General features: G+C 43.6%; 1 pseudogene; it reads right to left on the bottom strand.

The window, feature by feature from the left end:
- Window positions 1-8216: 8216 nt before the first annotated feature.
- LOC118386643 (serine/threonine-protein kinase Nek2-like) lies at window positions 8217-14889 on the bottom strand (annotated as a pseudogene).
- Between the last annotated feature and the right edge of the window lie 11887 nt (window positions 14890-26776).

Consider the following 26776-nt stretch of genomic DNA (forward strand, 5'->3'; position numbering starts at 1 on the left):
TGTGGGAGACGCTGACTACTACAAGCCTTTACATCTTGAGTACACTAGATTACCAAAAGTATGTGGATACCTGCTCGTTGAACATCTCATTCCAAAATCATGGGCATTAATATGGAATTGGTCCCCCCTTTGCTGCTATAACAGCCTCCACTCTTCTGGGAAAGCTATCCACTAAATGGAACATTGCTGAGGGGACTTGCTTAAAAGCGATAAAAGGCCTGGCTCGCAGTTGGCGTTCCAATTAATCCCAAAGGCGTTCGGTGGGGTTGAGGTCAGGGCTCTGTGCAGGCCAGTCAAGTTCTTCCACACTGACTTCGACAAACCATTTCCGCTTTGTGCACAGAGCATTGTCATGCTGAAACAGTAAAGTGTTGCCACAAAGTTGGATGCACAGAATCTTCTTGAATGTAATTTTATGCTATAGCATTAAGATTTCCCTTCACTGGAACGAAGGGGCCTAGCCCGAACCATGAAAAACTGCCCAAGACCATTATTTTTCCTCTACCAAACTTTACATTTGGCAGGTAGCGATCGGGCAGGTAGTGATCTCCTAGCATCCGCCAAACCCAGATTCGTCCTTCGGATTGCCAATGGCGGAAAGCTTTACACCACTCCAGCCGACACATTGCATTGTGCATGGTGATCTTAGACCATTGTGCGGCTGCTTGGTCATGGAAACCCATTTCATGAAGCTCCGGGACAAACAGTTCTTGTGCTGACGTTGCTTCCAGAGGCAGTTTTTGGAAACCAGTAGTGAGCAGTGGTGGGCCTGGGCCTTCAGTGAGGTCCTACACAGTCCCACCCAAATTAATCCACCTCTTATTACCATCATTATGATGCCATGGCTCTAGACACTATACATTTAGACAGAAACGCAGTATAACCAGGTGTTGCGTCACCTTGAAATTGACATTTTTATTCAGAGAATTGCAGGGGAAGAGTACAATCCCTTTTCATTGTGCAGCTCCGTTGCCCTGCACGCTTGTTCGTGGAACTGTAGATCCACTCGGGTGTCCCCAAAAGTTTTCAAAAGCACCATTGCTTGTAAGTGCCTAGCCGTACTTTGGTGTTTCGTTACTGCCTTGGTTAGACAACTCAAGTTTGCAAAGCCAGTGTGGCTCCAAACACCAAATCGATCACTTGCAAAGAATAGGCATTCCCAGCAGTACAGTTTGCAGTGCTTCTCGGAGCCTGTGAGCCATTGATAGCGCTCGTAGTTGGACATTTGAAAGTGGCGAACAAACTCCTTTCCCGCCTTTGACAGGCTTTGTAGCGTCGGGCGACCTCTCCTGACAATGTCTAACTTTTCTTGAAAAGTTTGTCTTGAGAATGGGGTTATAATTATATCCTCGACCAAATCGATATCTTCTCCTCCTTCCGCCATTGTGGGTTGGAAAAACAGCTTAGTAGTACGCAAATTAATTTGTTTATCAAATTCAATTTCCTAGTTCTGAGGTTCTGCATAGACCTGCCCCTCAATATTGGTAATCCAATCAAAAGACGTGCACAATCTACGCCTGCTAGCTGGCTCCTGTGTAACACTGGAGCCAGCCAGCAGGCGGTACAATAGCCAACTCTAAAGCTGATTGGTTGACACTAAACTTTAATTTCCATTCACTTTAAGCCAAAAGCGCCCGCACTGTTGATTCTGAAGGCCTGAGGGCAGATTTTAAACCCCTGGCAACACATGATGGCCGAATATGATTGGATAAAAGATCTAACATAAAGACCAGCCCTACAAATCTCAACCTGGGGCTGGAAGTAGTGCAACCAAGAGGAAAGCTATGAAATGAAGAGTATAACTCTTACCCTGGGGAATAATTTAATACATATTTGTGGGAAAATATAATTAAAAAAATATTATATGCCTTGCTGGCCCACCACTGCTAGTGAGTGTTGCAACCAAGGAAAGACCATTTTTATGTGCTATTGCACTCAGTGGTCCCGTTCTGTGAGCTTGTGTGGCCTACCACTTCGCGGCTGAGCGATTGTTGCTCCTAGACGTTTCCACTTTACAATAACAGCACTTAGAGTTGACCGGGGAAGCTCTAGCAGGGCAGGACAATTTACAAACTGACTTGTTGGAAAGATGGCATCCTATGACAGCACCACGTTGAAAGTCACTGAGCTCTTCAGAAATGCCATTCTACTGTCAATGTTTCTCTATGGAGATTGCATGGCAGTGTGCTCGATTTTATACACCTGTCACTCCAGGTGTGCCTGAAATAGCCGAATCCACTTATTTGAAGGGGTGCCCACATACTTTTGTATATAGAGTGCATATCTATAGCTAGGTTTCCATCCAATTGGCGACATATTTTCATGCAAATATTCTAAAATCCATATAAAGAAAATATGCACATTTTCATCCAACCGTTTCATGCTGATTCATTTTTATTTAACCATTATTTAACTATGAAAGACAATTAAGAACACATTCTTATTTTAGGGCCAAGATGGGGTAGTAGTGAAGACGTGTTTTGTTCGTGTCTCGTGTACTTTTGTATTTTTCATATTTTTTGTATATATATTTACATTTTATTTTCAATCTCTTTTCGATTTTTAATTCGATTATACCTTCCGGTAACCTGCCTCACCCAATGTAATACGGTATCGCTATTATTTTTAATTTTAGAACACTCAAGAACCTCCAGAAGCTAACCAGCTAATTAGCTATTCAGTCATTGTTAGCCACTGCTAGCGGCTTTTATCTTCTGCACAGATACCAGCCCTGTTCTTAGCCTGGATAATACTCGCCAGTCTACTAGTATCGGACTGTCTCTCCACAACAACGCCGGATTCCTGCCGTAATCCCTGGAACACTACTTCTGATCTTCACAGCTAGCTTGCAGCTAGCTAGCTCACAGCTTGCAGCTAGCTAGCTCACTGTGGCACCCTGTACCGAAGTTATCCCTGAGGCCCACCTCCCGGCCTACTCAGCTGTTCACCCGAACCCCACTCATACACGGCTAGAGCCCGATACTCCACCGGATCCTTGCTGTAAACTCTGGACCTTGGCACCGGATCACCACTGCTACCGATTGGCTATAGTGGCTAACGCCACTGCCACGAAGCTAGCACCAGTTAGCCGTGAGCCAGGCACATCTCCCGGCCAGCAAACTAAATTCTACAATACCTCTTTCGCCATCTGGCTTGGATTCTCTGTCGACACGGCGCCCCGCCGCACCACCACGACTGGTCTGCCGACGAATCCTTTGTGCCTTCAACCGGCCTCCGTCGGAGGGATACTAACTTTAAACGCCTTGTCGCCTGCTAACGTAGTGGCGGGTTCCCTGTTCCATCTACTGCTGCCCCCTGGACACTATGATCACTTGGCTACATAGCTGATGCCTGCTGGACTGTCCATTAATCACGGTACTCCATTCTGTTTATTTATTTTTTATCTGTCGGCCCCAGCCACGAACTCAGGCTCTGTGTGTAGTTAATCCGACCCTCTCTGCCTAGTCATAGCCATTTTACCTGCTGTTGTTGTGTTAGCTGATTAGCTGTTGTTGTCTCACCTGTTGTTTTAGCTAGCTCTCCCAATCAACACATTTACATTTACATTTAAGTCATTTAGCAGACGCTCTTATCCAGAGCGACTTACAACACCTGCGATTACTTTATGCCTCATTGTATGTCTCTCTCAAATGTCAATATGCCTTGTATACTGTTGTTCAGATTAGTTATCATTGTTTTAGTTTACAATGGAGCCCCTAGTTCCACTCTTCATACCTCTGATACCTCCTTTGTCCCACCTCCCACACATGCGGTGACCTCACCCATTACAACCAGCATGTCCAGAGATACAACCTCTCTTATCATCACCCAGTGCCTGGGCTTACCTCCGCTGTACCCGCACCCCACTATACCCCTGTCTGCGCATTATGCCCTGAATATATTCTACCATGCCCAGAAATCTGCTCCTTTTATGCTTTGTCCCCAACGCTCTAGGCGACCAGTTTTGATAGCCTTTAGCCGCACCCTCATACTACTCCTCCTCTGTTCCGCGGGTGATGTGGAGGTAAACCCAGGCCCTGCATGTCCCCAGGCACCCTCATTGTTGACTTCTGTGATCGAAAAAGCCTTGGTTTCACACATGTCAACATCAGAATCCTCCTCCCTAAATTTGTTTTACTCACTGATTTAGCACACTCTGCCAACCCTGATGTCCTTGCCGTGTCTGAATCCTGGCTTAGGAAGGCCACCAAAAATTCTGAGATTTCCATACCCAACTATAACATTTTCCGTCAAGATAGAACTGCCAAAGGGGGAGGAGTTGCAGTCTACTGCAGAGATAGCCTGCAAAGTAATGTCATACTTTCCAGCTCCATACCCAAACAGTTCAAACGACAAATTTTAAAAATTACTCTCTCCAGAAATACGTCTCTCACTGTTGCCGCCTGCTACCGACCCCCCTCAGCTCCCAGTTGTGCCCTGGACACCATTTGTGAATTGATCGCCCCCCATCTGGCTTCAGAGTTTGTTCTGTTAGGTGACCTAAACTGGGATATGCTTAACACCCCGGCAGTCCTACAATCTAAGCTAGATGCCCTCAATCTCACACAATATCATCAAGGAACCCACCAGGTACAACCCTAAATCTGTAAACAAGGGCACCCTCATAGACGTTATCCTGACCAACTGGCCCTCCAAATACACCTCCGCTGTCTTCAACCAGGATCTCAGCGATCACTGCCTCATTGCCTGTATCCGCTACGGGTCCGCAGTCAAACGACCACCCCTCATCACAGTCAAACGCTCCCTAAAACACTTCTGCGAGCAGGCCTTTCTAATCGACCTGGCCAGGGTATCCTGGAAGGATATTGACCTCATCCCGTCAGTTGAGGATGCCTGGTCATTCTTTAAAAGTAACTTCCTCACCATCTTAGATAAGCATGCTCCGTTCAAAAAATGCAGAACTAAGAACAGATATAGTTGGTTCACTCCAGACCTGACTGCCCTCGACCAGCACAAAAACATCCTGTGGCGGACTGCAATAGCATCGAATAGTCCCCGCGATATGCAACTGTTCAGGGAAGTCAGGAACCAATACACGCAGTCAGTCAGGAAAGAGAAGGCCAGCTTTTTCAAGCAGAAATTTGCATCCTGTAGATCTAACTCCAAAAAGTTCTGGGACACTGTAAAGTCCATGGAGAATAAGAGCACCTCCTTCCAGCTGCCCACTGCACTGAGGCTATGTAACACAGTCACCACCGATAAATCCATGATAATCGAAAACTTCAACAAGCATTTCTCAACGGCTGGCCATGCCTTCCTCCTGGCTACTCCAACCTCGGCCAACAGCTCTGCCACCCCTGCAGCTACTCGCCCAAGCCTCCCCAGCTTCTCCTTTACCCAAATCCAGATAGCAGATGTTCTGAAAGAGCTGCAAAATCTGGACCCGTACAAATCAGATGGGCTTGACAATCTGGACCCTCTATTTCTGAAACTATCCGCCGCCATTGTCGCAACCCCTATTACTAGCCTGTTCAACCTCTCTTTCATATTGTCTGAGATCCCCAAGGATTGGAAAGCTGCCGCAGTCATCCCCCTCTTCAAAGGGGGAGACACCCTGGACCCAAACTGTTACAGACCTATATCCATCCTGCCCTGCCTATCTAAGATCTTCGAAAGCCAAGTCAACAAACTGATCACTGACCATCTCGAATCCCACCGTACCTTCTCCGCTGTGCAATCTGGTTTCCAAGCCGGTCACGGGTGCACCTCAGCCACGCTCAAGGTACTAAACGATATCATAACCGCCATCGATAAAAGACAGTACTGTGCAGCCGTCTTCATCGACCTTGCCAAGAGTTTCGACTCTGTCAATCACCATATTCTTATCGGCAGACTCAGTAGCCTCGGTTTTTCGGATGACTGCCTTGCCTGGTTCACCAATTACTTTGCAGACAGAGTTCAGTGTGTCAAATCGGAGGGCATGCTGTCCGGTCCTCTGGCAGTCTCTATGGGGGTGCCACAGGGTTCAATTCTCGGGCCGACTCTTTTCTCTGTATATATCAATGATGTTGCTCTTGCTGCGGGCGATACCCTGATCCACCTCTATGCAGACGACACCATTCTGTATACTTCTGTCTCTTCCTTGGACACTGTGCTATCTAACCTCCAAACGAGCTTCAATGCCATACAACACTCCTTCCGTGGCCTCCAACTTCTCTTAAACGCTAGTAAAACCAAATGCATGCTTTTCAACCGTTCGCTGCCTGCACCCGCACCCGCACGCCCGACTAACATCACCATCCTGGATGGTTCCGACCTAGAATATGTGGACATCTATAAGTACCTAGGTGTCTGGCTAGACTGTAAACTCTCCTTCCAGACATATATCAAACATCTCCAATCTAAAATCAAATCTAGAGTCGGCTTTCTATTCAGCAACAAAGCCTCCTTCACTCACGCCGCCAAACTTACCCTAGTAAAACTGACTATCCTACCGATCCTCGACTTCGGCGATGTCATCTACAAAATAGCTTCCAATACTCTACTCAGCAAACTGGATGCAGTTTATCACAGTGCCATCCGTTTTGTTACTAAAGCACCTTATACCACCCACCATTGCGACCTGTATGCTCTAGTCGGCTGGCCCCCGCTACATATTCGTCGCCAGAGCCACTGGCTCCAGGTCATCTACAAGTCCATGCTAGGTAAAGCTCCGCCTTATCTCAGTTCACTGGTCACGATGGCAACACCCACCCGTAGCACGCGCTCCAGCAGGTGTATCTCACTGATCATCCCTAAAGCCAACACCTCATTTGGCCGCCTTTCCTTACAGTTTTCTGCTGCCTGTGACTGGAACGAATTGCAAAAATCGCTGAAGTTGGAGACTTTTATCTCCCTCACCAACTTTAAACATCTGCTATCTGAGCAGCTAACTGATCGCTGCAGCTGTATATAGTCCATCGGTAAATAGCCCACCCAATTTACCTACCTCATCCCCATACTGTTTTTATTTAATTACTTTTAAGCTCTTTTGCACACCAGTATCTCTACCTGCACATGACCATCTGATAATAATAATAATATTTATCATTTGTGTTAATCTGCAAAATTGTAATTATTCGCCAACCTCCTCATGCCTTTTGCACACAATGTTTATAGACTCTTTTTTTCTACTGTTATTGACTTGTTTATTGTTTACTCCACGTTTAACTCTGTTGTTGTCTGTTCACACTGCTATGCTTTACCTTGGCCAGGTCGCAGTTGTAAATTAGAACTTGTTCTCAACTAGCCTACCTGGTTAAATAAAGGTTAAATAAATAAAACATTAAAAAAATTGATGGCCTACCCCGGCCAAATCCTCCCGTTTCCCAGACGACGCTGTGCCAATTGTGCGCGGCCTAATGCTACTCCCGATCACGTCCGGTTGTAATACAGGCCGGGATCGAAGCTGGGTCTGTGGTGACGACTCTAGCACTGAAATACAGTGCTTTGCTGCGCCACCTGATTCATGAAAAAAAGTCACGACCGGGCTGATGGAAACATGAAACGCTGGTACAATTTTATAAATGTCGACAATATGTTCGTTCCACATGATGCACGTTTTGTTTTTTTCTCTTGCCCTTCACAGTGGAATAAAATAATCAAAGCTTTAGGGCGAAAAACAAAATGTGCATCCAGTGGGCCCCATGACCGAGCTTTGGAAACCCTGTATTTGGCTCGAGGAAATAAATTATGAACTTCACAGGGTGATGAATGTGCAAAGTAATGAGCTTGATGATCCTTTCCAATAAATATCGACTTGTCTTATTCTGGTGACATGAAGATCGATGCTTGGCTGCAGTTTAACATATCCAAATAATATCGCTCTTATCCATATTAATCTCCTGATGTAGGTAGCCTACCCGCACTGTATCTACTAGTTGATAGCCAGAGGAAATTATTTGGACACGTAAACACCTTAATCGGCGTTCCAGCTGTGCATTTGATCTCCGTAAATGCTAACGACAGCCGAGCGAGCCTACCACTTTAGTCCGAGTGAAATTAGTTCCGAACTGAATGTATGCGTCTAAGTCATTTTCACATACACATTTTATATGTCCGAAATCAGAATCATATATGCTTCCAAAAATAACATTACCGCTGTGTTAGAACGTTTATCTTGATCGATATTCTGCATTTGTCAGAGTGCCATCTGGTATCCTGATTTCAGATGTGTCCATGTAAACAGGATTATTAGGGAAATCGTTATTCTTGCAAAGCATGTAAACGTTTTAATCAAACTATTATATTAATTTGACTATCCACACAAATTGCATTATTGTGTGCATGTAACCGTACTCAATCAACAGATAAACCTTACAAGGTGAGAATGAGATCACTTGCATGTAACTCAAATCTTTCTTTTAGAAATAAAGAGAATGTACATTCTACAACAATAATCCATCTCTGATTACATAGCTTCCTCTACAAGAGTGCACTCACCCTTACATGTTATATTCCCAAATCATTTACATGGTCACATTTCTTTGCAAACTGCTGAGAACATAAAATGAAACATTTAGAAAAGTGTAGCAAGAGCTGACCATCATGTAGCCCTAATCAAAATGCCCATTTGAGATGAATAGGAGACAAGCCAAGGGCAAAGGAACAATAAAAGACAAATGTCAATCAGATAACAATTCCACTGAAACAGACATTTGTTGGGTCACCAGTGTCTATTTTTAACAGAAAACAATGGCCTCGACGTTTGCCAACCCTTCCCAATTCCAAAACTCATATTTGCAAAACATTTACATACTTCCAGCAGTGTATGTGGGAGTGGACACCCATTTATACATCTCTGGATACTGTACCAACACAGCCCTTGAAATATATTTTTAATGCCACAGTATGTACAAAGCATCATAACTTCAGTGCAATTCAGTCTAACATCGACACATTTGAAATGTTGAGGTGAAAAAAACATTCACACCACTAAAAAACATATTTGGTATCCAATATTTAGCCATTTCATCACAGTACAATCACTCACACTATGATACAAATAAATTAAAGCTACACATTTTCCCTAAAGGGTGTGACCACTAGCTTTCAGTAGCTCTAAAACTCTCTATTAGTCAGAAAGACTGAGCAGAGACCAGTAGCTTCTGGGACGTAGCTCAGACATCCATTCACATGACACTGATAATCAGGCCCTAAACAGCAGGCTCTCCTGGTGCTAGCGGATGCCTAGGATCTGCCTGCTCTTGAGCTGGTAGTTCCTCTCCACCTCCTCCAGGGCCTGGGTCCGCAGGTTGGCTGCCTGCAGCCTCCTCTTCAGCCCCAGTTCCTGGCTCTTCTCACTCTGCTTCTGATCAGGCCTCTGATTCTCTTTGCTGTCTCTGGCAAAACTGACCTTCTTTTCAAGGGGGACATTCTCCTCTCCCACATCTAAGGGGGCCAAGATGGCAAAAAGTTACACATGTTGAACAAGTTTTATTGAGCGCTACATTATGTGCAGATAAAATACCCTCCCATAATATGTTACCAAAACAATTCTCAAGTTCGTAATTTGCCCAGAGAAAAACACAGGTGTCTTTTAAAGTGACCTACATGTATTCCCTCCCCTTTATTTGATCTGAAAACATGGCTACCCTACATCATATTGTTCAACTTCAATAAAGAAGCAAAATCACATATCCTCCCCTTTCCTGGTTTTTCACTTGACACCCATACCCATGTCATTGGAATAGAGTGGTGGCAGGGTCTTCTGCTGTTTTACCAGGTTGCAGCTCTTCAACAAACTCTCCGCTCTGAAATGAAAATAAATTGTTGGGAGTCAAAATAGAGTATAGCCAACCCTCTTGCAGTTTTATAGCAAGGAATGTGATTATGACAGCAAAGCGTGAAGGAAAGTAGCATTAACACATCTTGGAGGACTAAAGCCTTAGCATTTAGTCTAAGGTGACATTAAAACAGCAGTTTTCTGCATTTCAAGTGAAGTGATCCAAGGGAGCTTTGTTTTACCTGGCAAGTTTCTCATTCGATAGTCTCTCGTGAACACAAAGCTCCTGCTCCCGCTCTGTAGGAGGAATATATATATTTTTATTTTTATTTAACTAGGCAAGTCAGTTAAGAACAAATTCTTATTTACAGTGAAAGCCTAATTCACCAGAGTTACACCATAAGAATTCCACAGATTCCAAACAATTCAGTCTATATACACTCAGTAGCATAGCCAGTGACACATTGACTACAAACAACAATCATTATAGATGTTTCAGCAGTCCACACCAAGCAACACTGATTAAAAGAACATCCGTGTTCCAACACCAGAGGGGTCTCATCTGTGACTCTGACATTATAGGGACCAGGGTTGGGGTTGAATCAGTTTTCAATTCAGTCAATTTAAGTGAATTGAAATTTCAATTAAGAACAAAATTAAGCTTAATCGTGATAAGGGTAAACACTCACGCTCCAGCCTCTCCTCGCACTCTTTTAGGGCCTTCTCCCTCTCCCGCAGCAATTGCTCCTTGAGCCTCAGCGCCGCAGCGGTCGGGGAGGTTGAAGACCCGGCTGGCTTTGGGTTCTCTGGATTAGCCGAACTCCTCCAGTTGCGCGCCTGCATCCTCCTCTGCTCATCGGCGACTACGTCCACCAACAGGCTGCTCTGGAGAATGGACTCCACAGAGGGCCTCAGGTAGTCCTGGCAACGAGGCACAACAACAGCCAAATCAACAAAGAGTAGAATGGTGGGCAGGAGGGATTAAAATCTCTTGACATTGAAATTGTATTTTGAGCATAATAATGTGCTTGGCGATGGAGACAAATAATAATCTCCTCAACAGGTATGCTGCAGTGAGGAGTTGCTCACAAGATGACTTGAACTTTAGATGGACATTTTGTGTGCCGTGAAACATATTCCAAACCTTTAAATGGAGCATTCTGGACAGGAGTGTGTTCAGCTCCTCTGAGTACCGGTAGGGGATCCTCCTAAACTTCCCCTCTCGGATCTACTCTGCCAGCTCTTTTTGGTTATAAGCTGTGAAAGGAGGCCTTGATGGAAGAAACATGCGTCAGACTGTAGTCTAAGGCATTGACTGAGGGATATTTAGTAAGAATATTGATGACCGGTAAGGTAACTTAGGATAAGGCACAGAGTTCATACAACAAGCATCCCAGGGACCAGATATCCGATTTCTCGTTGTAGGACATGCGATTAATTTGTTCCTGTAAAATATGGAATTGTCCACACATGGACAGATTGATTAGAAAACTAGAGTATGGGGTGGGAGGGTATTTTTCTGTACCAATTATGTTGATTGTCCTGTTTGAAAATGGGCAAATCCATATGAATTGCATCACTTTTTGACAGCCTCCCTTTTGATTTAAATATACATTTCCATACATGTTTGTCCATGGAAGAAGTGGTCAGAAAGTGACATTTTGGACCTGAATGCCAAAACATTCAGGAAATAGGTGCTCAAAGTTGACCCATTTTGCATTCTCCACCAAACCATGAGACACCATGTCTTCATCAATGGAAAAGATAAACGATTGAGTTTGATATAATTTAAATGCTTTCAAATAGTTGTCAAACTACTTTATAATTTACCCAAATCCAATAAATGTGTTTAAAAAATAAAGAAAACCAGAGTATCTGGTTGAAAAAAAAAGTTTTACTTTTAAAACCATAATCATAGGATTCCCCAAAGCCTTTGCTTTTGCTATTGACTCACAGGCGACATGTAGTAAGGGGTTCCGACGAAAGTCTTAGCGAAACTGGTGTCATGGTTCAGGATTCTTGCGAGACCAAAGTCACCGAGCTTGACATTTTGCCTGACATCCAGGAAGATATTGGCGGGCTTGAGATCTCTGTGCAGCACTGTGGCCCCACCATCGCTCCGGCGATGGCACTCCTTCAGTGCAAGAGTGAGCTGTGCCATGACTCGCATGATGAATTCCTCCTCCAAGTAACGCCTGGCCAGAAGGAACACAACATGCACAGAGTTACCAACCAACACGCTTACCTTGAACATGCCAAATGCAATTTGTATTTTTCTTTTTAGTCATGACAACCCTCAGAGTTTGCCTACAGGCTGGGAGGCCAGTGTTCAACACCCTCAAAGGGTGGGTATCCGCCATTCGCTACCTAGGTGTCAGAGAGGGATGGCCATTGGATATACAGTGGGGCAAAAAAGTATTTAGTCAGCCACCAATTGTGCAAGTTCTCCCACTTAAAAAGATGAGAGAGGCCTGTAATTTTCATCATAGGTACACTTCAACTATGACAGACAAAATGAGGGGAAAAAAATCCAGAAAATCACATTGTAGGATTTTTCATGAATTTATTTGCAAATATCGATATCTAGGCTATATATGGACCGATTTAATCGAAAAAAAGACCCAATAGTGATTATGGGACATCTAGGAGTGCCAACAAAGAAGATGGTCAAAGGTAATGAATGTTTTATATTTTATTTGTGCGGTTTGTGTAGCGACGACTATGCTAATTATTTTGTTTACGTCCCCTGCGGGTCTTATAATAATAATAATAAATAATCTTTTGGGGTGTTACATGCTATCAGATAATAGCTTCTCATTCGCCGAAAAGCATTTAAAAAATCTGACTTGTTGCCTGGATTCACAACGAGTGTAGCTTTAATTCAATACCCTGCATGTGTATTTTAATGAACGTTTGAGTTTTAACTAATACTATTAGCATTTAGCGTAGCACATTTGCATTTCCAGAGCTCTAGATGGGACGCCTGCGTGCCAGGTAGGAGCAAGAGGTTAACATTCAGGCCAAAGAGTTCAATCTTGGTTTCATCAGACCAGAAAATCTTGTTTCTCATGATCTGAGAGTTCTTTAGATTCCTTTTGGCAAACTCCAAGCGTGCTGTCATGTGCCTTTTACTGAGGAGTGGCTCTCGTCTGGCCACTATCATAAAGACCTGATTGGTGGAATGCTGCAGAGATGGTTGTCCTTCTGGAAGGTTCTCCTATCTCCACAGAGGAACTCTGGAGCTCTGTCAGGGTGACCATCGGGTTCATGGTCACCTCCCTGACCAAGGCCCTTCTCCCCTCGATTGCTCAGTTTAGCCTGGTGGCCAGCTCTAGGAAGTCATTTAAGAATGATGGAGGCTACTGTGCTCTTGGGGACCTTCAATGCTGCAGATCTGTGCCTCGACACGATCCTGTCTCGGAGCTCCACCGACAATTCCTTTGACCTCAAGGCTTGGTTTTTGCTCTGACATACATTGTCAAAGGTGGGACCTCATATAGACAGGTGTGTGCCTTTCCAAATCATGTCCAATCAATTGAATTTACAACAGGTGGACACTAATCAAGCTGTGGAAACATCTCAAGGATGATCAATGGAAACAGGATGCACCTGAGCATAGCAAAGGGTCTGAATACTTGTGCAAATAAGGCATTTATTTATTTTTACTACATTTTCATTTCACTACAAAAATTCTAAAAACCTGTTTTTTATTTGTCATTATGGGTTATTCTGTGTAGATTGATGAGTAAAAATGTGAATTTAATACATTTTAGAAGAAGGCTGTAACATAACAAAATGTGGAAAAGGGGAAGGGGTCTGAATACTTTAGGAATGCACTGTATACATGGATGGACAAGGAAACCAAGGTAAACACGACAGCACAAAACACACACACCTTTCTTTGATGCATCTGGTGATGAGGCTGGAGAGGTCTCCTTTGCAGTCCTCCATAACGATGTACAGTGTAGTGTTGGTCCGATCTATGATGCGGTCATAATATCTCACAATGTTTGGATGCGTCAGTTCACGGAGGAGGTTGACCTCGGACACCAGCATTTGCTTCTCGCTCTCAGCCATTGTGCCGTAGTCCAGCGCCTTCCAAACTAGAATCTATGATGAAACCCAAACACCACAAAACGAAGAATTTATTGATTGGCCAAATGTTATTTAATTTCTAAGGTTTCACAGGAAATGCATGGAATAAAATGCTTGATGTTGGGAACATACTTTAAAAGATGGCAAATAAACATATATATTGAAGGCTAGGTACTAACCAGCTACTTGTTTTACTTCAAATGCTGTATGGTTCACATACATAACGTTAGCTATATGACACCAAATCCTCAGTTGTAGGTAAACAACATGGCTTATGATTTAGTTTTGTTCATAGATATCGGGAGGTCTGGTGTGCCCCTTTCTGTTTATTGAGGTCATGTTTTGACCCCCCTTTTGGCTCAAGAGCCCAGAAGCTAACGTACCTGGCCTGGTGGCTTACTTGGTGAACTCAATGGAGTTGAGTTTATTACGCTAGTGGCCATGTTAACTAACGTTAACTAGCTAGCTAAAGTTAGCTAGTAAGCATAACGTAAGCTACACAAAGTCGAACCATATATTCAATTAAATTCAATTGACTTTATTGACATGACAATTTCATTATTACTTACATTGTCAAAGTATACATATAGAAAAATAAAAATAAACAAAAAATATATATATAAATAAATTCACTGACGTTACTGTAGACAGGTAGCTAGCTAGCTAGCTAGGTAACAGTGCACGCTGTAAAAAGCAAAACACTTACCTTCCCATCAGATTTCCTCCGTATTTTCTGACATTTGCCATAAGACCCTGATCCTATGGTATACAACACCTTATAATCGTCAACACGAGATGGCATTTTGGCGAAGCTAGCTTGCTAAATGCAAAGTTTTGCATCCAAGGTAGCTACTGTAGCTTACTGTAACGTTACTGTACTTAGCTCACGTAGCTAGTTGCAGGTGTTCAGCGAAGGAGAGGAACAACTTTACTCTGGCAAATGGAAATATTTTGTACGTTTTCTTTCCTTAAATAATGTTAGCAAATGTAATTGCTGGCAATATATCTTCGATCACTTATTTATAAGTTACAGTGATTTGTGTGGATGACGGTTTAAAATTGGTGCCTGAATTATTCAATGTGGTTGGTCCGCATTCAGAATATTCTGATTGGCTGGAATTAAGATACAACCTGCAGGTTGCTAAGCATCTGACACCCGCAAGATCTGGCGCGGGTGTTTAAAGAGGATGAATCTTTTAAATTGATATGCATGTCAAAATTAAAATGTACTCATGTAATTTTAAAAAAACATCACAGAACCCAATGTATAAATCTAAAATCTTCCTTACTGATTACGCTACTCTGTGTGATATAATCTCACCACAAGGTGGCAGTAAAAGCAAACTGTACTTTTATTCTCCCCCAAGGTGACCACCTCCATGCAAGTAACAACAAGTAATTGCCCGAGTGGTGCCACACATTGATAACTATTCTATCAAAGTACACCTTGTCCATCTATGCAAGTTAGAATAAAACAAAACAGAACATAATAGAGTAGAACAGAACCGAATAGAACATTACCAACGATGATGAGACAGCCTACATGGAGGAGGTGAGGGCTCCGGGAGTGTGGTGCCTGGAAAACAACCTCTCACTCAACGTCAACAAGACAAAGGAGATGATTGTGGACTTCAGGAAACAGCAGAGGGTGCACCCCCCTATCTACATTGACTGGACTGCAGTGGAGAAGGTGGAAAGCTTCAAGTTCCTTGGCATACACATCACTGACAAACTGAAATGGACCACCCACACAGACAGTGTGGTGAAGAAGGCGCAACAGAGCCTCTTCAACCCCAGGAGGCTAAAGAAATTTGGCTTGTCACCTAAAACCCTCCCAAACTTTTACAGATGTTGAATTGAAAGCATCCTGTCGGGCTGTTTCACCACCTGGTACTGCAACTGCACCGCCCGCAACCGCAAGGCTCTCCAGAGGGTGGTGCGGTCTGCCCAACGCATCACCGGGGGCAAACTACCCGCCCTCCAGGACACCTACATTACCCGATGTCCAAGGAAGGCCAAAAAGATCATCAAGGACATCAACCACCCGAGCCACTACCTGTTCACCCCGCTATCATCCAGAAGGCGAGGTCAGTACAGGTGTATCAAAGCTGGGACCGAGAGACTGAAAAACAGCTTCTATCTCAAGGTCATCAGACTGTTAAACAGCCATCACTAGCACATTAGAGTCTGCTGCCTATAGGCATAGACTATAACTCATTGGCCACTTTAAGGAATGGAACACAAGCCACTTTGATAATGTTTACATATCTGGCATTACTCATCTCATATGTACAGTATATACTGTATTCAATACTATTATATGGTATCTTAGTCACTTAATGTTTACATACCTGGAATTACTCATCTCATATGTATATACTATTTTCTATACTATTCTATGGTATCTTACTCACTTAATAATGTTTACATACCTGGAATTACTCATCTCATATGTATATACTATTTATTTTCTATACTATTCTATGGTATCTTACTCACTTAATAATGTTTACATATCTTGATTTACTCATCTCATATGTATATACTGTATTCTATACTATTCTACTGTATCTTAGTCTGTTCCGCTCTGACATCGCTTGTCCGTATGTATATAGTCTTAATTCATTCCTACTTAGATTTGTGTGTATTGGGTATATGTTGTGTAATTTGTTAGATATTACTTGTTAGATATTACTGCACTGTCAGAGCTAGAAGCACAAGCATTTTGCTACACCCGCAATAACATCTGCTAATCACGTGTATGTGACCAATACAATTTGATTTGAACAGAATAGAATAATGCCTGGTGCCACAAATCTAATAATATATTGACTAGGTCTATATTTTCCAGTGTCAATCAAAAATATCATGACTTTTGTGAACTATATTTGTATAGTATTTTCATCTTTAAGATTGTAACAAACGTCTTCTGTCAGTCTAGTGGACATCAAGAGACAGACAGCCCTCTTGGATGTTTTTACATATGGCTCATTGGCTTGAATCATTTTCTGCTGCTTAGCTTGTCGTTGTGAGACAACATTGGGCAGCCAGACCGAGTTCTCTGTCTGTACACGGTCCCAGAGCAATGCTGAATATGAATATCACTCTGCACCATAAATCAATGTTAGGAGAGCAGTGTGATAGAAATTGTTAGCAGTTGACCTCACATAGCAAAGGCTACATTAGAACGTGATGATACCCCACAACAGAACAACTCATTGATTTACTGCCTGCATTGCCAGGGAGGTTGTTTGCAGTTTGTACTAGAAAATGATCCTTCCCATTCAATTGACTGGGTGTAAGGTTAGGTGGGCCAGCAAGGCTAGATGAAAGGCAGCCATGAAGTCTGCAGAGCGTTTTAATTACTGTGTGGTTGAAACTCGATACAGAGACATCACACTTCACCCTTGGATATCAATAGCCTTTTACCTGGGCTGTATTCATTACTGCACACTGTGGCAAAATGCTTTTCAATAAAGAACAAAAACAAACGTTTCTTATTTTACAAGTTCAGGTATTCATTCCCTGTTTCAGATCATTTTTTTCTGTTTGGTGCCTAATGAACATGGCCCTGAACTTGTCAGTGTTCATGATCTCATCATTGCCATCATATCACCAATCATCTCGCCTGTTGTGATGCTCTCTGTGAACAACAGGGGTCCATGTAGAGAAGCTAGTTTGCAGCAACAATTTCTAATTCCAATTATGTTTGTGCATGTACTAGTCCCAAAAAGGTCATTGACACTAGGGCTGTTTCCATGGCGCCCTGTCATGCACACAGGGGAGGATAACAGGAATTGAGTTCCAGCAAACACGGTATCCATCCTCAGCGGAGTCATGTGATCAAAAAAAAATTCTGCAGAGTCCCGCTAGGGGTTATTGCGGTGACAGGCGTGTTCGAATTACCCCTGTGTCACTCGCCTCTCTTGTCACAAGTTGCTGACCCACGCACGTCAGGAGGACACGGCAGGGCTCGGGGTGTGGTGAGAAACAGTCAGTCTGTCACCACAAAGGTAATTTCCTACAGAACGGCTATTGTGGAACCAGTTTCCCTCTGTCTGTAAGCCAGCCAGGAGTGGTGGGGTGCTGAGTGTGAAGTTGACAACCAAAACAACAGAGACCATTGGAGGGCGCTAGGGGCCCTTGGGAGGCCACACTACGTGTCACCCATCCTTCTGAGGACCAGCAGCTGGGAGGGAGAGACACAGGGGATGCCACCTTGCAGTTCCCCTGAGACTCGAGACGGGTCTCTAGGTCTTGCGTGTGTACAGTGGGGTCGGAAATGATTGCATTCTCATTTAGACGGCAAACCCACCACTGGTGTGTGTGGTCAAAGAGCTCTATTTTCATGTCATCTGACCAAAGCAACGGCTCCATTCCATGTGACAATGCTGTTTAGCAAACTCCTGGCGTTAACATTTGTTGGATGACATGAAAATGGAGCTCTTGAGCCACACACATCTGTGGTGGGTTTGGCATTGAAATGTACTGTAAAACACAGTGGGGATCTTTGATGTTATGGGGCTATTTTGCTTCCCCTGGTTCTGGGGCCCTTACCCAGTACTAGGACATTTTAGCCCAAAACCTGGTTGCCTCTGCCTCTGAAACTTTGGCTGCAAGTGGATCTTCCAGCAAGACAATAGCCCCAAGTGCACATCAAAATCCACAAAGAAATTGTTAATTTGCCACAATTAACTATTTTGCAATGGTCATCCCAGTCTCCGGACTAAAACCCATTGAAAACCTGTGGTTTGAATTGAAGTGGGCAGTCCATAAGCACAGACAAAGGATATCAAGGATCTTCTGTATGGAGGAATGGTTTAAGATCCCTCCCAATGTGTTCTCCAACTTTTAGAAAATGGCTCAGTGCCGTTATCTTGGCACGGTAAGGTATTGAAAACAGGGGTGTCAATCATTTTGACCCCTACATTTCTTAGAAAAAAATATCTTACTTGTTAAACAAAATCTCTCTCTGAGTAATTGTATTAGTATAAAATAATTTCCCTTTTTTTTGAGCATACAATATAGCTCAGTAAATTATTTATTTATTTTATAGTCTTTTTTGTTCATCTTGTGTGTGGGTAAATTTGTGTGCATCTGCCTGTCTGAATGTGTATCTGCACGTGTGTGTGACTGTATGTGTGTAAATGTGCATGTGTATCTGCATGTGTATGTGTGTGTACAGCACACGGGCCTCATGGAAGAGTTGGTGGTTCTCTGGTGTCAGCGGGCGTCACACACAGGAGTAATTTAAGTGAGGATGGCAGATTAGCGACGGTTGGGGGAGCCGGTGACTGCAGTATTCATATGCCTGCTTCCCCTCATGGTTATTTCTGTTTCCCTCGCAGGTCACCCTGGCCTTCCCCCGCCACAGAAGCAAGTTTTAGTGTTTGCGGACTCAACGGGAGATGCCACGAACCACAACATTCATCAACCAGACCAGAGCAGCTGAGAAATGGAACCCAGAGGAGCTATAAGGGTGCAATTGCAGCCCCCAATTCAAGGCGTTTCTGAATGTGGGCATTCCTGCATATGTAGGAACCCCTCTTTATACTTCTATTGGTCAATTTTCAAGTTAGGACAGGCGGGAGGCGGGGGCGCTCCAGTACAATGGTGGCATTAATGCACAATACTGTTGGATGCCAGCAGCCAATAACCCCCACAGAAGGAGCGGGGGCGACAATGGTAGCTAGCTAGTATACCGCTACACGGTGTCCTTCGCCCCCACCTGTCGGGCACTGCTTTCCTGCAGTTCTGTTAACGACGGTGAGGGTTGGTGTTTGGCAGGCAGGAACGAAGGACACTGTTTACAAGCTTAGCCAGCTAGTCCTAAGGAGGACTCCGGTACACAGCAGGTGGGGGGTGACGCCGTGTGCAGATGGTGTCGCGAACTATCAAGCTAGCTAGAACACGGTGTCGCCCTAGCCTCCCGTCTGCTGTGCTAGTGGGAGGCAGAGACGACTGGAAGACAGTGGCCTTTATTTACCTTTTGACCCACATTCAAATGTGTCACACAAGCATGAAGATGTTATTCACATCAGGTACGGGGTAAAGTTTCCCCTATCGGTACAGATCTAGGATTTCCTTACCCTAAATCTAACCTTGACCATTACTAGGGGGAATGCAAAACTGACCCAGGATCATCTCCTCGCCTCCCTTCCACCATCACTCCAGCTGCTATTGCGATGACATGCCAGGCTGCCCACTCTCTCGTTCCCCGCTTCAAATCAAATCAAATTTGTCAATGCGCCGAATACTGGTGTAAACCTTGCAGTGAAATGATTACGTACAAGCCCTAAACCAAAAATACAGTTTTAAGAAAATACATTTAAAAAAAAAAAATTTAAGTAAGAGAAGAAAACAAATAATTAAATAGCAGCAGTAAATAACAATAGTGGTGCTATATACAGGGGTACCGGTTCAGAGTCAATGGTGTCGAGGTAATTATGTACATGCAGGTAGGGTTATTAAAGTGGCCATGCATAGATGATAACAGAGAGTACCAGCAGCGTGTGGGGGGGCAAATAGTCTGGGTAGCCATTTGATTAGCTGTTCAGGAGTCTTATGGCTTGGGGGTAGAAGCTGTTTAGAAGCCTCTTGGACCTAGACTTGGCGCTCCGGTACTGCTTGCTGTGCGGTAGCAGAGAGAACAGTCTATGACTAGCGTGGCTCGAGTCTTTGACAATTTTTTGGTCCTTTCTCTGACACCGCCTGGTATAGAGGTCCTGGATGGCAGGAAGTTTGGCCCCGGTGATGTACTGGGCCGTACACACTACCCTCTGTAGTGCCTTGCAGTTGGAGGCAGAGCAGTTGCCATACCAGGCAGTGATGCAACCCGTCAGGATGCTCTCAATAGTGCAGCTGTAAAACCTTTTGAGGAGCTGAGGACCCATGCCTAATCTTTTCAGTCTCCTGAGGGGGAATAGGTTTCGTCGTGCCCTCTTCACAACTGTCTTTGTGTGCTTAGACCATGTTAGGTTGTTGGTGATGTGGACACCAAGGAACTTGACGCTCTCAGCCTGCACCACTACAGCCCCGTCGATGAGAATGGGGACGTGCCCTGTCCTCCTTTTCGTGTAGTCCACAACCATCTCCTTTGTCTTGATGACATTGAGGGAGAGGTTGTTGTCCTTGCACCATATGGTCAGGTCTCTGACCTCCTCCCAATAGGTTGTCTCATCATTGTTGGTGATCAGGCCTACCACTGTTGTGTCATCAGCAAACTTAATGATGTTGTTGGAGTTGTGCCTGGCCGTGCAGTCATGAGTGAACAAGGAGTACAGGAGAAGACTGAGCACACACCCCTGAGGGGCCCCCCTGTTGAGGATCAGCGTGGCAGATGTGTTGTTACCTACCCTTAACAGCTGGGGCGGCCCATTAGGAAGTCTAGGCTCCAGTTGCAGAGGAAGGTGTTTTAGTCCCAAGGTCCTTAGTTTAGTGATGAGCTTTGAGGGCACTATGGTGTTGAACACTGAGCTGTAGTCAGCTTCTCATCCTATTGCCTACGGAGCTGTGAGGGGAACGGCACCTCAGTACCTCCAGGCTCTGATCAGGCCCTACACCCAAACAAGGGCACTGCGTTCATCCACCTCTGGCCTGCTCGCCTCCCTACCACTGAGGAAGTACAGTTCCCGCTCAGCCCAGTCAAAACTGTTCGCTGCTCTGGCCCCCCAATGGTGGAACAAACTCCCTCACGACGCCAGGACAGCGGAGTCAATCACCACCTTCCGGAGACACCTGAAACCCCACCTCTTTAAGGAATACCTAGGATAGGATAAGTAATCCTTCTCACCCCCCCCCCCCTTTTAAGATTTAGATGCACTATTGTTAAGTGACTGTTCCACTGGATGTCATAAGGTGAATGCACCAATTTGTAAGTCGCTCTGGATAAGAGCGTCTGCTAAATGACTTAAATGTAATGTAAATGTATACATGATGTATCATTTTACTACATCTGCCAGTCAGGCAGCTTAGTTTAACAAGTGGCAGCTAGGCTTCTCATTCATGACCTAACCTCAAAAGGGTTTATGTCTACTGGCAACACATAAATGCAACAATCTTAGTAATTCAGTCCTATAGAGCCCCACAGTAGAGGTGTAATAATACAGATAAAACAGTAGGCCTATAGAGCCCCACAGTAGAGGTGTAATAATACAGATTAAACAGTAGGCCCATAGAGCCCCCCAGTAGAGGTGTAATAATACAGATAAAACAGTAGGTCCATAGAGCCCCCCAGTAGAGGTGTAATAATACAGATAAAACAGTAGGCCTGTAGAGCCCCACAGTAGAGGTGTAATAATACAGATAAAACAGTAGGCCTATAGAGCCCCCCAGTAGAGGTGTAATAATACAGATAAAACAGTAGGCCTATAGAGCCCCACAGTAGAGGTGTAATAATACAGATAAAACAGTAGGCCTATAGAGCCCCACAGTAGAGGTGTAATAATACAGATAAAACAGTAGGCCTATAGAGCCCCACAGTAGAGGTGTAATAATACAGATAAAACAGTAGGCCTATAGAGCCCCACAGTAGAGGTGTAATAATACAGATAAAACAGTAGGCCTATAGAGCCCCCCAGTAGAGGTGTAATAATACAGATAAAACAGTAGGCCTATAGAGCCCCACAGTAGAGGTGTAATAATACAGATAAAACAGTAGGCCTATAGAGCCCCACAGTAGAGGTGTAATAATACAGATAAAACAGTAGGCCTATAGAGCCCCACAGTAGAGGTGTAATAATACAGATAAAACAGTAGGCCCATAGAGCCCCACAGTAGAGGTGTGTAATAATACAGATAAAACAGTAGGCCCATAGAGCCCCCAGTAGAGGTGTAATAATACAGATAAAACAGTAGGCCTATAGAGCCCCACAGTAGAGGTGTAATAATACAGATAAAACAGTAGGCCCATAGAGCCCCCAGTAGAGGTGTAATAATACAGATAAAACAGTAGGCCTATAGAGCCCCACAGTAGAGGTGTAATAATACAGATAAAACAGTAGGCCAATAGAGCCTCCCAGTAGAGGTGTAATAATACAGATAAAACAGTAGGCCCATAGAGCCCCCAGTAGAGGTGTAATAATACAGATAAAACAGTAGGCCCATAGAGCCCCCAGTAGAGGTGTAATAATACAGATAAAACAGTAGGCCCATAGAGCCTCCCAGTAGAGGTGTAATAATACAGATAAAACAGTAGGCCTATAGAGCCCCACAGTAGAGGTGTAATAATACAGATAAAACAGTAGGCCTATAGAGCCCCCCAGTAGAGGTGTAATAATACAGATAAAACAGTAGGCCCATAGAGCCCCCCAGTAGAGGTGTAATAATACAGATAAAACAGTAGGCCTATAGAGCCCCACAGTAGAGGTGTAATAATACAGATAAAACAGTAGGCCTATAGAGCCCCACAGTAGAGGTGTAATAATACAGATAAAACAGTAGGCCTATAGAGCCCCACAGTAGAGGTGTAATAATACAGATAAAACAGTAGGCCTATAGAGCCCCACAGTAGAGGTGTAATAATACAGATAAAACAGTAGGCCTATAGAGCCCCACAGTAGAGGTGTAATAATACAGATAAAACAGTAGGCCTATAGAGCCCCCCAGTAGAGGTGTAATAATACAGATAAAACAGTAGGCCTATAGAGCCCCACAGTAGAGGTGTAATAATACAGATAAAACAGTAGGCCTATAGAGCCCCCAGTAGAGGTGTAATAATACAGATAAAACAGTAGGCCTATAGAGCCCCACAGTAGAGGTGTAATAATACAGATAAAACAGTAGGCCTATAGAGCCCCACAGTAGAGGTGTAATAATACAGATAAAACAGTAGGCCTATAGAGCCTCCCAGTAGAGGTGTAATAATACAGATAAAACAGTAGGCCTATAGAGCCCCCCAGTAGAGGTGTAATAATACAGATAAAACAGTAGGCCTATAGAGCCCCACAGTAGAGGTGTAATAATACAGATAAAACAGTAGGCCTATAGAGCCCCACAGTAGAGGTGTAATAATACAGATAAAACAGTAGGCCTATAGAGCCCCCCAGTAGAGGTGTAATAATACAGATAAAACAGTAGGCCTATAGAGCCCCACAGTAGAGGTGTAATAATACAGATAAAACAGTAGGCCTATAGAGCCCCACAGTAGAGGTGTAATAATACAGATAAAACAGTAGGCCTATAGAGCCCCACAGTAGAGGTGTAATAATACAGATAAAACAGTAGGCCTATAGAGCCTCCCAGTAGAGGTGTAATAATACAGATAAAACAGTAGGCCTATAGAGCCCCACAGTAGAGGTGTAATAATACAGATAAAACAGTAGGCCTATAGAGCCCCCAGTAGAGGTGTAATAATACAGATAAAACAGTAGGCCTATAGAGCCCCACAGTAGAGGTGTAATAATACAGATAAAACAGTAGGCCTATAGAGCCCCACAGTAGAGGTGTAAAAACACAGATAAAACAGTAGGCCTATAGAGCCCCACAGTAGAGGTGTAATAATACAGATAAAACAGTAGGCCTATAGAGCCCCACAGTAGAGGTGTAATAATACAGATAAAACAGTAGGCCTATAGAGCCCCCAGTAGAGGTGTAATAATACAGATAAAACAGTAGGCCTATAGAGCCCCACAGTAGAGGTGTAATAATACAGATAAAACAGTAGGCCTATAGAGCCCCACAGTAGAGGTGTAATAATACAGATAAAACAGTAGGCCTATAGAGCCCCACAGTAGAGGTGTAATAATACAGATAAAACAGTAGGCCTATAGAGCCCCCAGTAGAGGTGTAATAATACAGATAAAACAGTAGGCCTATAGAGCCCCACAGTAGAGGTGTAATAATACAGATAAAACAGTAGGCCTATAGAGCCCCACAGTAGAGGTGTAATAATACAGATAAAACAGTAGGCCTATAGAGCCCCACAGTAGAGGTGTAATAATACAGATAAAACAGTAGGCCTATAGAGCCCCACAGTAGAGGTGTAATAATACAGATAAAACAGTAGGCCTATAGAGCCCCACAGTAGAGGTGTAATAATACAGATAAAACAGTAGGCCTATAGAGCCTCCCAGTAGAGGTGTAATAATACAGATAAAACAGTAGGCCCATAGAGCCCCACAGTAGAGGTGTAATAATACAGATGAAACAGTAGGCCTATAGAGCCTCCCAGTAGAGGTGTAATAATACAGATAAAACAGTAGGCCTATAGAGCCTCCCAGTAGAGGTGTAATAATACAGATAAAACAGTAGGCCCATAGAGCCCCCCAGTAGAGGTGTAATAATACAGATAAAACAGTAGGCCTATAGAGCCCCACAGTAGAGGTGTAATAATACAGATCAAACCTAGTGGTCAAACAGGGGAATGGTTCCAATCGTTTTTCCACCATTCATTTTTCCTATAGGGAATTTTAGAAACACTTAAAATAAGGGCTGTGTCTCGTGTAGGCTTACCCTGGCGAGACGTTTTGATAACCATGTAAATTTCTCTCATACAAGGTCAATATGGAAAGATATCAGTTTGTCTCTGTGAATGGTTTGTCCTCTGACAAATCAACTGTAAATTTCGGTGTTCCTCAAGGTTCCGTTTTAGGACCACTATTGTTTTCACTATATATTTTACCTCTTTGGGGATGTCATTCGAAAAGATAATGTTAACTTTCACTGCTATGCGGATGACACACAGCTGTACATTTCAATGAAACATGATGAAGCCCCAAAATTGCCCTTGCTAGAAGCATGTGTTTCAGACATAAGGAAGTGGATGGCTGCAAACTTTCTACTTTTAAATTCGGTCAAAACAGAGGTGCTTGTTCTAGGTCCCAAGAAACAAAGAGATCTTCTGTTGAATCTGACAATTAATATTAATGGTTGTACAGTCGTCTCAAATAAAACTGTGAAGGACCTCGGCGTTACTCTGGACCCTGATCTCTCTTTTGAAGAACATATCAAGACCATTTCAAGGACAGCTTTTTTCCATCTACGTAACATTGAAAAAATCAGAAACTTTCTGTCCAAAAATGATGCAGAAAAATTAATTCATGCTTTTGTCACTTCTAGGTTAGACTACTGCAATGCTCTACTTTCCGGCTACCCGGATTAAGCACTAAATAAACTTCAGTTAGTGCTAAATACGGCTGCTAGAATTCTGACTAGAACCCCAAAATGTGATCATATTACTCCAGTGCTAGCCTCCCTACACTGGCTCCCTGTCAAAGCAAGGGCTGATTTCAAGGTTTTACTGCTAACCTACAAAGCATTACATGGGCTTGCTCCAACCTACAGTGCCTTGCGAAAGTATTCGGCCCCCTTGAACTTTGCGACCTTTTGCCACATTTCAGGCTTCAAACATAAAGATATAAAACTGTATTTTTTTGTGAAGAATCAACAACAAGTGGGACACAATCATGAAGTGGAACGACATTTATTGGATATTTCAAACTTTTTTAACAAATCAAAAACGGAAAAATTGTGCTGTGTTCAGTCTGGCACACTGTAGCAAAATATTTTTGGAACATCTATCTTATTGGACGAGTTTAGGTAGTACCTCCCACCTCGCTTCGAAGCGTCTTCTTCCTACTGAACACGACCTCTGTTTCACAGCTGAAAGAGAATATGTAATGTAAACCATTGGCTCTCGGTGGCCAAATGAAAGAAGCCACTGTTAAACAACAGCCACAGGCCCAAAGCAAACACAGGCTTTAGTTACTGTATCTGGAGACCGCTCTGCAGCGGTGTCACATTCAGTGCCCGAGTCAATAGAAAATGAGGAAGTTAGCATGACAACAAACCTGGCAGAAGCAATCACAGCACCATAAATCACAATTCAATACTTATTTATTGTGCTGTTGGTGTGGAAAACAGGTGTGGAAAACAGCGGCTTGCTTACCCATGCATTTAAAATACAAAATTTGAATGATGTTTGATTGACAAATGTTGTAATGTTGCACTATTAATATG

This window comes from Oncorhynchus keta, chromosome 8 (genome assembly GCF_023373465.1).
Source record: "Oncorhynchus keta strain PuntledgeMale-10-30-2019 chromosome 8, Oket_V2, whole genome shotgun sequence".
NCBI lineage: Eukaryota > Metazoa > Chordata > Actinopteri > Salmoniformes > Salmonidae > Oncorhynchus > Oncorhynchus keta.